An 11464-nucleotide genomic window follows, 5' to 3' on the forward strand; every position below is an offset into this window, starting at 1 on the left:
CTACAGCTGGGTGGGACAGGGGTTCACTCTAGGCGGTGATTTCATTTGTAGTTTTGGTGGCGGTAGCACATGTATATATGGGCGATTTGTTATGGAAATGGTGTTTATTTGTGTTTAACCTTGTGTTTGTTTTTCACTAATAGTATACCCCTCTCACCCCAGCTCGAGGCCACACCACTACAGTTCCAATTCCACCATGTTTAGTATTTGTGTTTACTTGTAAATAAACTCTGCCTTAGGGCTGTTGGACCCACACTGACTGTCTGGCTTTGTTATTGAAGCACCTGTAGTTTAAAACACCTTGCTAGTGTTACAGTACAACCTGTGCAAAATGTCTCTCCATCTGCATATGTTAAATAAACCTCGTCAAAAGGAGCAGCAGAGGTGGCTCGGGCATCTGTTCCGGATACCTCCTGGTCGCCTCCCGCGGGAGGTGTTCCAGGCATGTCCTAGTGGGACATGGCCTCGTGGAAGGCCCAGGACACGGTGGTGGGACTATGTCTCCGAGCTGGCCTGGTGTTGCCTCGGGGTCCCCCAGAACAGCTGGAGGAGGTGTGTGTGAATCGGGAAGTTTGGGCATCTCTGCTGTGACTGCTGCCCCCGCGACCCGGCCCCGGATAAAGCGGAAGAAAATGGATGGATGGATGAATAAACCCCTTGATTCATGACAACTTCTCTCCGGTTTTAATTTGATATAGTCTCAACGTTTACCATAACAGAAAAAAACAAATTTCTTAAGTTTTTTGTTTTAATTTAACATACTCTGTTCTCTGTTGACATGTTGAACATTGCAATAAGTTTGATGTCATAATACATTACATGCCTATCAGTCATGTCTGTAGGTGTGGCTGCCATTTTGCAAACCGCTGGCTATTGTTTAAAGGGGGGGTATTATGCAAAATCAACTTTTTCAAGCTTTACATCGTGTTATTATGTCATTCCCTCATTAAAAACATGCCTGAAGTGTTGCCTTGTATTCACGTATTTCTGAGTAATCTGTAAAAACTCTGATGGCGGCCATTTTAGGGATAGGTTTGCCTGAGTCCTCCTAGGAACGCCCCCACCTCCTGGAGACGCCTCCGAGCTTTCATCACCAGCCGAGTAACCAACCACTGCTCCTCAGCAGAACCCCCTCCCCACTGATGCCACAGACAGCATATGGAGGGGGCGTGTCTAAAGGCTCAGAGGTTCTTAAAGAGACAGAGGCCTATTTCAAGACATTCACTACAGCCATTTTGAGAGAGACATTTTATACAAGGCAGTTATTCTAATTTACTGCATTTACAGACCAACAGAAGGTTTGTCATCATTGTAGTGTGAGATAGACTGGTGCTGTGGGACTGAAAAAAGCAGAATACCCCTCTTTAACCTCTGTGTTTATCATATCAAACTATGCATCACTGACTGAAGTCAAGATGCTACATACAAAAATAGCAGCCTATGCAGATGAACAGAGATGATACAGCACAGGAAACTGAAAACATAGGATTTTATCCTCATGAACTGCCCGGAGAATTTTTGACACCAATTAAAAGCAGCAACATTTGCGGACATTGGCTACAGCTGCTGAGCTACAGGTCATAATAACCTGAACCACACTCCAAACATCTAGCCTTAGATACAAACCTGTGACAGAGGTCAGAGCTGAGCTGTGACTGAAGGTTTCCCTCAGAGGGTTCATAGATGTGAGTGTCTGTTTAAAAAACTGACTCAGTCAAACTGAGGCTCTGTCGATATGACAAACTGTAAAAATCCCAGAGAAAGGTTTCTATTCCCTCTTGATGTGTTCATTTATTTTGAGGAGAAGAAGCAGATCTTTGGTGAATCCTGCTGACAGCGTGGTTACATGTTTGCCTTATAAACAACCACATGCTGCTTTGTTTGCAAAAACATGGCCTCACTGGGGACACATTATTACTGTTATTATTTTCATCCAGTGCAGATATTGTTACATGTTGTTTTACAGCATAATTCCACTTCAGTCTTCAAAATGGCAGCCTTAGCTTTGAGTGACGTCATAGAAACGCATGTATACCAGAAGCTAGTCAATATTTTTCTCACATCATTCCTTCTGACTGAAAACCATCTGACTCAAGCAAATGCTGAACCCGGAGTTGTAGCATTAGAGCCCATTTGTCATGTTTGCAACAACACTTGGAAATAATAGTTAGAAAAGCGAGTTACGACAGTGGCACGTGGCACAGTGTTTAGGCAAGGCAAGGCAAGGCAACTTTATTTATACCGCGCATTTCGTACACAAGGCAACTCAATGTGCCTTACAAAAGAAAATATGTGAAATTACAATCAGGTTAAGTTTAGGCAAAGCACAAATATAAAAACATCAAGACATGGGAAGCACACAGTCCACCTGGGCAGGCGCTGTAGGGGAGGGGCCGCCTGTCCACTGCAGGGCGGGGTGGGGGAGTTGAAGAAAGTTGGTGAACACAGATATTATATTTCTATGGTCTTCACGCGCCAGAATTCAGTCAGTATGAAAAAAAAAAAAACTATAATCATAAGCTTTTATTTAAAATTAGTGAACGTCTCTCTATCTAAATAATAAACCATTTCATTTTCACTTTGAAGACTTTCTCCAAGTAAAGCGTGATGCTAGCCCTGTCCTTTAGCTTCCCTGTGCTGTGGCTGGTTCGCATTAAGGACAGCAGGTGTCGAGACAAAGACAACAAAATAGAATGTATGTATAATAACTTGATAATTATAAAGTACATTTTATTTACATAGGTGTAGATTCCTGAATGTAAATCCCAATTTTGTTCCTTTTAAAAATGAACTGATGTCCTTGTATAAGTCTCTTAAAATTCTAGAATGTAACAGTGCCTTAAAACTGTGAAAGATTATCTGTATATATGAGCTAATGCCCTGATGTTTTTGTAACAAATGTTTATTTTTTATTTTATTTTTTGATGCTGCTTAGATTTTCATGCACAGCAGTCATTTGTATTGCCTTTTTGATTAAGATACATTGTCAATTGACTTTGCAATAAATAAATAAAAATCTTCCTACATAGAGAAGGTTTTTTTGGTCCCTAACGTTACTTCCTACTAAAAGTTTAGCTTTTGCCGGATATATGATAAATAAATAATTGATCACTTGGTTATTGCTTGTATTGTCACTGTAAATATGACTTTAACTTAAGTACAATGAACGCGACATTGTTGATTTTTTTTCTCGCTTGCAGCTTTTTTGGTTGAGTTATTGAGTCTTTTCCAGCTGCACGTTTTGTTTTCACTCATTTGCTGTGTTTTTGTCATATTTTGGAAGTGTTTTTGTTGTGTTTTCGTCTATTCTAGCTGGGATTTCCTGCGCCCCAAAACGCAATGACCGGCCCGGTGAAATAGTATCCTCCTCTATCTCAAGCAGTCATTATATGCTCTCTCAGCTTGTTTGCATACAGCCTGATGTCATTTCTTTGTCCTCACAGTGGTTTGGTGCAGTCCAGGAAGTGAATTTTGATAAGGCCGAGTACTTCTGTAAAATGCAATAAATATGCAGCCGATTGGAGACCAGTAAACTGATGCAGTCGCTTTAGCAAGTTGTTGATGAATTCTGCTAATTTCATATCGGTTATTACGTGTAGAAATCTAATTAATCACAGTCTGCCTCCCTCCCTTTGTAATTCCTCTGCCCATGTCCAATTCTAAAACTGCCCCATACTAAAAGGTTAAGAGCCCAGTAATGAAATTGTTCCTTTGAGCATCTGAAAAGTTTTCCTCTGTGATGAAATTGGCCTTTTCACTGGGTTGCAGACGGGAAGTTGTTGCCTCGTAATTGGAGATGACCCGTCCCATCCGCCTGACCTGTCTAGTCCTTAATTAAAAGTGTAATTAAAAAGCTGGTTATGGCATCACCACTAATGAGGAAGTTTGCAGGAGGCCACTTCTTTTACTGGTGGTTCATGTTATCATCTGCTTTGGTGATTACTCATCTCTTAAGTCAAGTCACAAAATTAAAAAAAAATTCAAAATGAAAGTAGCCGAGGAAGAGATGGACCTACATGCGCATGTACAGTCACTGCTACAGGGTTTTCTGCGGCGCATTTAAAAGCATTAAATGTATTTTGCCAAAATCAAGGCCTTGAATGTCATTAAAAAGCAATCAATTAGATTCAAACTGGCCTTAAATCTAAATTTATTGAGAAAGGAAAGGAACATTTTTAAGTACATATTTTTTCTGTTTTATTTGATTATATGTGGATCAAGATGTTAACGTTTATCTTGAAGTGCCCACTATTGCTGCTCGTTCGTGTCCCAGGTCCAAGGCTGGCCAGCTATTTGATGTGGCACAGGAGGTACTTTCATTTTTATTGTATATAGGTCATTTTGACATCAAGTATTTGAATTGAAATAGTCAAATGCTCCGACACATTCTTATTCTTTTTCACTAACTGTAAAAAATGAATTTTTATATCTGTTGTGTTTGCGCACTGGCTCCTGAACCCACGGCCAGATGGGAGCCTCTGAAACTCAGCACATGGACATAGACTACGATTAGAGGCCCTCCATGCTGTACACGCTTCTGGACTCCTCTGTTTGGCACAGTCTGGGTCTTTGGACAGGTTTTTAGTTGCACATCAAAGTTTGAGCACTGAGCAGTCCTGCACATATGATCCGGCCTGCGATTGTCGGGGTTACTGTGTATTTCATCACTTCTGTCCACTGCAGGCAAAAGAGCGGCTCAACTAACAGTCACGGGGGCAAAATCTGGTGTTTCCATCACTTGTTACTCACACTCCCAAAAAAAAGTGCATTAAAATCACTCCCTCAGAACACGACACTCTGACCAGTAGGAGCTTTGCATGTTTCTCTTGTCAGGACTTATTCAAACATGTATGATAATAAGTGGTCTTGGATAACCTTCCTCAGAGGCAGATCCTTGGCTCACCTCTCAGAGCGTTGACTGTTAATAATGAATCACTGGCTGTGCTATTATGACCTTTTGTACGTAATGCTCTTTTTCTTATTGCAAGGCCCAAAATAAAGCTCCATCTGCTGCTGATGCTCCTAATGCCTCCTCCTCTGATCTCTCCCTTTCTGCTGTAACGCTCTGATCTCTCGTGAACGTGGATGTGACGGTCACGTACGGTAAAGACGGCAGCTACACGATGCAGGAGAGGGAGACAAAGAGTTATTTTGCTAAACTTATAGCGACAAAAATGAGAAGAAAACAAGGATGAAAATGCAACAAAAATGTGACCAAAAAAAGTTAATAGAAAAAAAAACCTCACCAAAAAAAAGTGACTAAAATGAGATGAAACAGAACATGAAAAATTGACAACAACATGGCAACAGTAGAAAAAATATCCGTGAACATAATTTTTTCTAGGCCTTAGCTTTCAAATGAGGCTTTACACTGGCTTTAGTGACCACTGTGATGGAAAGAAAAGGCGCCATTTAACTACCCACACAGCCGCTGGGTCACTATAAGGAAATATTCACTTTTTTCCTCCACATAAAAAGTTGCATAATGCACCTTTAAAATGTAATTATTTACATTTTCTTTTCTTTTTTTACATGCATTGTGTACAGGTAAATTCCTGATGTTGCCAAAATTATGCAAATTTAACCTTTAAAAGCAACTTGAAATTTCATCCCATTTCGATATTGGAGAAACTAGGACAAAATCATTTTCAAGCGTCATGTGCAGGTCGTTCACTGACTTCCTGACGGACCGGAGACACCACGGGGAAAGATCTTGGGAAGTCTCGGAAACTTGGTCTACAAAAAGTGGAACTCCTCAGGGCTGTGTACTTTCCCCCTGGCTCTTCCTGTACACAAATTGCTGCACCTCCAGTCACCAATCCGTAAAACTGATCAAGTTTGCGGAGAGGTGGACCAGCTGGCGTCCTGGGGCGGCCACAACAACCTGGAGCTGAACGCCCAGAAGAGAGTGGAGATGATCGTGGACTTATGGAAAGACACAGCCCCACCGTCCTTCCGTTTCCTGGGCACCACCATCACCCAGGACCTCAAATGGGAGCCAACCATCAGCTCCCTCATCATCAGCTCCCTCATCAAGAAGGCCCAGCAGAGGATGTTCTTCACGTTCTTCATGTTCTGCAGTTCCACACGGCCATCATCGAGGCCATCCTCACCTCCTCCATCACTGTGTGGTTCCTCAGCGCTACAGACCGGGACACGCAGCGACTGCAGTGATTGTGCATGTTGCTCAGAAGGTCATTGGTTGTAGACTCCCATCTCTCAAGGACCTGTTCAGGCTGTGCTAGTTGAACGAGACCACCACTTGGTTTATTTTGTCTTTTGGGATTTATGTACGCTACCACACGCCGAACCTGTGGGTGCTCCCGGGCTCGAGCGCCTGCTGTGTAAAGCACAAGACTCATCTGTTCTCTTCTCTTTCACGTCCATATTGAAGTGCAAAGCATAATCATAGATATACATAATGCAGTTGCAATGCTGTTTGTGTAGCTCTGTAAGGAGAGCCTCCGGTTTATTATCAGAGGGTTGTGAGTTCGAGTCAGATGATGGTTAATCCTTTGACTTGACATGCACTGATAAACAAAAGTAGAAATATTTCTGCTGCTGTCACAAGCACTATCCTTTATTAACCTGTTAAGGACCACCTATTTTGATGTACCCTCGCCTGGCTAAATTAAACAGTCCCCTCTCCATATTAAAATTACTGTTAAAACAACATACTTTGTCCAAATTGCTTATGTGAACCATCATAGGAATCAGGACAAGAAGCAGCTTCTTTGTATATTTAGAAGGACATTGTGATAAAAACATGTAAAAAGGTTCTTTAGTTATAAAATTAATAAAAATATAGCTTTTTTATATATCGAAAATTACACATAAACTGAAATATCTTTCCTGAAAATATACTTCATAGCACACACTCCAAATTGAGTACAGTGTTAACCTTACTGGTGCTCAGCATGTGTGCAAAATTTCCGAAGTCTAGGTCCAAGTATGTTGGATTTGTAAACTTTTCCATTTTTTGGTGCTATATCTCATTAGCATTGTGCACAAACCTCTCCAAAGTGCCAAATGTTATAAAAGCAAAAATATTTTCACAAATGTGTCAAACAAAGTGTAGCAGCAACAACAAACCTCCCAAAATTGGACTAAATCAAAGCAAAATGAAGTATGTATCTCAGTGCACAAAGGTGCGTCAGTCACACCTTCCCCCAAAACAAAATGGCCGCCTTGTTTACTCAGAAAAGAGCCTTTACACGTCTTCATTCACTGTTGATATGGACTATGGCAGATTGTTGGACAGAGACAATGAACCTCTGCACAGATGTACCACTGTCAACTGTGATATCAATGGCCCTGTGGACATTTTAGACAAGTTTGTGCCTAAATGCTAATGTGGCTAACATGCTTCTGGCACCCACTGAGCACTGCCAGCTCAAATATCAGTGGATTTCTTTGGGAAACGGCTCATTTTGAAGAGAATAGTCATTAGGATAAAGGGAACAGAACTGGAATTGCCAAAAAGTTTGTTTACAAGAAGATTTTCTCATTTGTGGAGTATTTTTAGATAATTTCTGACCGTGAAAATTGGAAAATTATGAGCCAAATTTTCCAAAAAGAGTATTTTGTTGAATTTTTTGTTGAATTATATTTTATTTGAGTATTTTGGACCAAAAAAATCCAGTCAACCTATGATTGGACCACAAATAATTTAATATGGATAAGAAATGTTTAATTTTAATGCTCGATTTTCATGTTTTTTTTATTTTTCTGTCCTTAATTAATGTTTTGATTTAAGTGATGGTGTTCCATGACTGGAATAGATGTTTAGGGGAGAAGTGCCTGTTTAAAAATCTGTGCCTCTATATTGGTCGAAATATAATTTGCCTAAATACTGTATGCAAGTAAATGGAACTGGAATCAGTCCCTGATCAGGGACTGAACAGGTTAAATCTTTGTCACTGACTTTATTTTCAGATGGTTGTCACTGATACGTCTCATTAATTCTCATTCTTTTGTTTCTATCCTCATTATCCAGAGCAGTCTTCCTCTTTCTAAATGATCCCTCTCAGCTGGTTAAACAGCTCAATCCTGACGATTTGGTCACATTTCGGAACGAGAATCAATGAGCAGCTCAGTCAGTGTTGAGGGCTTTTTTCAGGCTCATTGCTGCAATGCTTTATCACCACCAGATGGCGCCTATAAGCCTACCAACACTGCATGATATAGTGTGGGTTAGGAGGCCACTGTCCATTCAGACCTATACCTCCAGCCACAAGGACAGTTTTTTCCCTCCACCATCAGACTCATGAACGAAAACGAGTTCCAGTCTCTCCGTCTCATGAACATAATAACCTGTTCCAGACATTTGCATTGCTCTAATGCACTATGTGGTACGTCCACACTCATAGAACAACAGCGCGAGTGTATTTACAGATGTGCATTCAGCGTTAGCAGCAGATATGTCAATTGTTGTCATTTTTACCACAGTTTATTTTATAGTGATATAGTTTTAAAGTTTTCTATGGTTTATGATTTATCTAAGTAATGTTTTACGTTTTATGTTTCATGTTGCATGATCGACCGAAAAAAAAATACTAGCTTTGAACCTGTTCATACCCTTGGCAATAAATACTTTTCTGATTCTGGTGATGGTGGCGCAGATGGTAGAGCAGGTCGTCTCATGATCGGAAGGTCAGGGGTTCGATTCCCACCTCCTGAAAGTGTACACTGTCGTTGTGTCCTTGGGCAAGACACTTCACCCACATTGCCCCCAGTGTCTGCGTACATTGGTGTATGAATGGGTGAGTGGATCCTTGCTGTAAAGCGCTTTGAGTGCCTAATGTAGGTGGAAAAGCGCTTTATAAGTTGAGACCATTTACCATTTACCATTCTGGGAATAAAAAATCCCAACACAGCAAATTTCATTTTATAAAAATGTATTTATTTCGTAAATAGAACTGCATTTTCCGATTGACAGAAAGAACAGACATCTGAACACAAGAAAAACAATTCATTTTCTGCACAGTTTGCTGATGAAATGGGACAAAAATAACTATCAACAAATACATTTTTCATTCAAACCTCTACATATCCGTTTACTTCAGCTTTCTCCTGGTCTCCTTGTACAAACCGTCTTCAGATGTAACAGTACCCATTTCTCAGAACATTTCCTCGAGGGAGTAGTTACTGCAGCCGCGGCGCTTTAGCGTCTCAGAGCTAATTTTGCCGCAGATGCTTTGCGATGGGAGATATGATCGTTTTTTGTGTAAGAAGAAGGACAAAAATGAGCGCGTTTTCGATTACACACTCGGGTGCACGGCTTTCAGAAACTCCCCAGAGGTTTGGGTCATTCGACCGAAGCTCAGCTGATGAAAATAGAATCAACAACAACAAAGTATAAGGCAGTAAACATGACAGGACAAACTTCAGATTTAATGCTGGAAGAAAAAATCTTTTTGGGGTAATTTTACAATCAACAGGTGGACTATACTATGTGAGGAGTAATTTATCCTTTCAACTTACAGCCAAATCAGTTTACGGAAATGCTACAAAAATAGACTTTTCAAGATGTACATAAAAGAGCATTAATAAATAAATGAGATGTTTACATTTCCAGAGGACAGAGCTCTTCATGAACCAACAGTAACCACGGATTTATTTTTTTTCAGCTCTAGCTACAATTTTTCCTGTAACCAAGTACCATCGAACAAGTTTAAAACGGTTGTCTTCTGACTGATATATATCTTCTTCTATGACAGCCATAAACACAATGGATCAAGCCTCTCTACTCCCCCGGTGGACATTTTTAGATTTGATCGTAAGCATTTTTATCCACTCAATCATTGTCAGAGTTGGTTAGCTAAATTTGTAAATAACGCTAATTTAATGTGAGCTAATTTCAATGGGATTTTTTTTAAGGCAACGACAAAGATATAAAATGTCAAAATGTGTAGCTCTGTCTCCAGGGGGCAGCAGAGAGATGGCGCTTTAACCATTTTGTTCCATATATTTGTCAATAATAAATCCAGCTAAAGGCGAATTGTTCCACTGTGCTAGCTTCTGGTAGCAACATTTTCCCGCCATTTTTTGGTGCCTTATTTGATGTGGAAATAACTGGTAACACGTTTTCAGAATTGAAGCTAGTTTAAACTCGTGAGCATTTCAAACATACAGCGAAGGCAACCATCCGCTTGTCGCGTATTGAGGTCACATTTGCGCACTTCAAACAACAACCTGAAAAATAAAAACGTCAAAAACATGTCTGAGATGAACTGATGGGTGCTTCAAACAGAAAACAAAAAGTCAAAATGATATGCGTCTTGTGCAAATTTGTTGTTGTGTACCTTAAATATATATATATATCCACAACATATTCTTCAAAAACATTCTGCCGTCTGGGTCAAAAGTGTCCATCACACGATAGTAAAGTGATATGAAAATACGGCCTTTTGTGTATGTTTGTGAAATGTCCAATAGTTTTGTTGTTGGAAGTTGTCTAACCGTGTGATGCTTTTGCCGAGCTGAACGAACAAACAGGCATTGAACCAGGAATCTCAACACAACTCCGGCTTCTCGTACCTTCAAAAATATATCTCGGGACAAAAAATAAGAATATGGCTTTCAAGCTTCAGACCGACTTCAGAACGCCAGGTCTGTGGAGAGTTCGATGAGGAAGCAGCATTATGTTGTTTTGTTTTTTTCTTCTACACGTCTCCGTACAATCAGGCACAAAAATATGGAGTCACTTCTCTGTCAAAAAGAAAAGAAGAAAAATCCAGCTTTGGTCTTTGGTCGCGATGAGGAGATGAAGTGCTGCGAAATGTCAAGAGAGTTTTCAGCTACGGACGCTTCCAGTTTTCCCTTTCAGTCGAGACAAAACTCAGCTTTTTCAAAAGTGTCTCTGAGTTGGTTCACCGGTGCTACATCCTCGCGCCGACAGCTTTATTAGGGTTTGCATGTCTGTTCTTCAATTTGGATGATTTTGTTTGCTGCATTGAGGCTGATGTTAAAAGACTTTTGAAAGACAAAATGTGGGATTTAAAGGCATATTTAAAAAGTCCTCTGTTATCTGTTATTCTAGATCCTCTGTTGCAACGTTGGCACGATACAAAACACGCGCCGACAAAACTATAAACAGGATTATCAAAATAAAGCCTTTGTAACTTATTTAAATCTAAAGTGGCAACATCTATGTTAATGCCAATAAATATAAATTATGCAAATTGTGTATAATGTTTGGAAATGATTTGCTTTGACGAATTCTAATGAAGTTTCAGATCAGTTACGTCGGTTTATAAAGTCAAAACTATGGTAGAATTAATTATCCGGGGGAAAAATAATCATCCTCACCAGGTCTAGAAATGCTTTATAGAGGTCTCAAAGCTTTTTCGTATCGCTTGATATCCAAAAAAACACAAAACTTACTCAAACTTTGCGTTTAAATTCCACACAATGCCCTTTTTCTTGAAAACATAAGTTTGGCAAAGTCAACATTAAGTTGTGG

The sequence above is a fragment of the Gobius niger genome, assembly GCF_951799975.1.
Source record: "Gobius niger genome assembly, chromosome: 17".
Classification (NCBI taxonomy): Eukaryota; Metazoa; Chordata; class Actinopteri; order Gobiiformes; family Gobiidae; genus Gobius; species Gobius niger.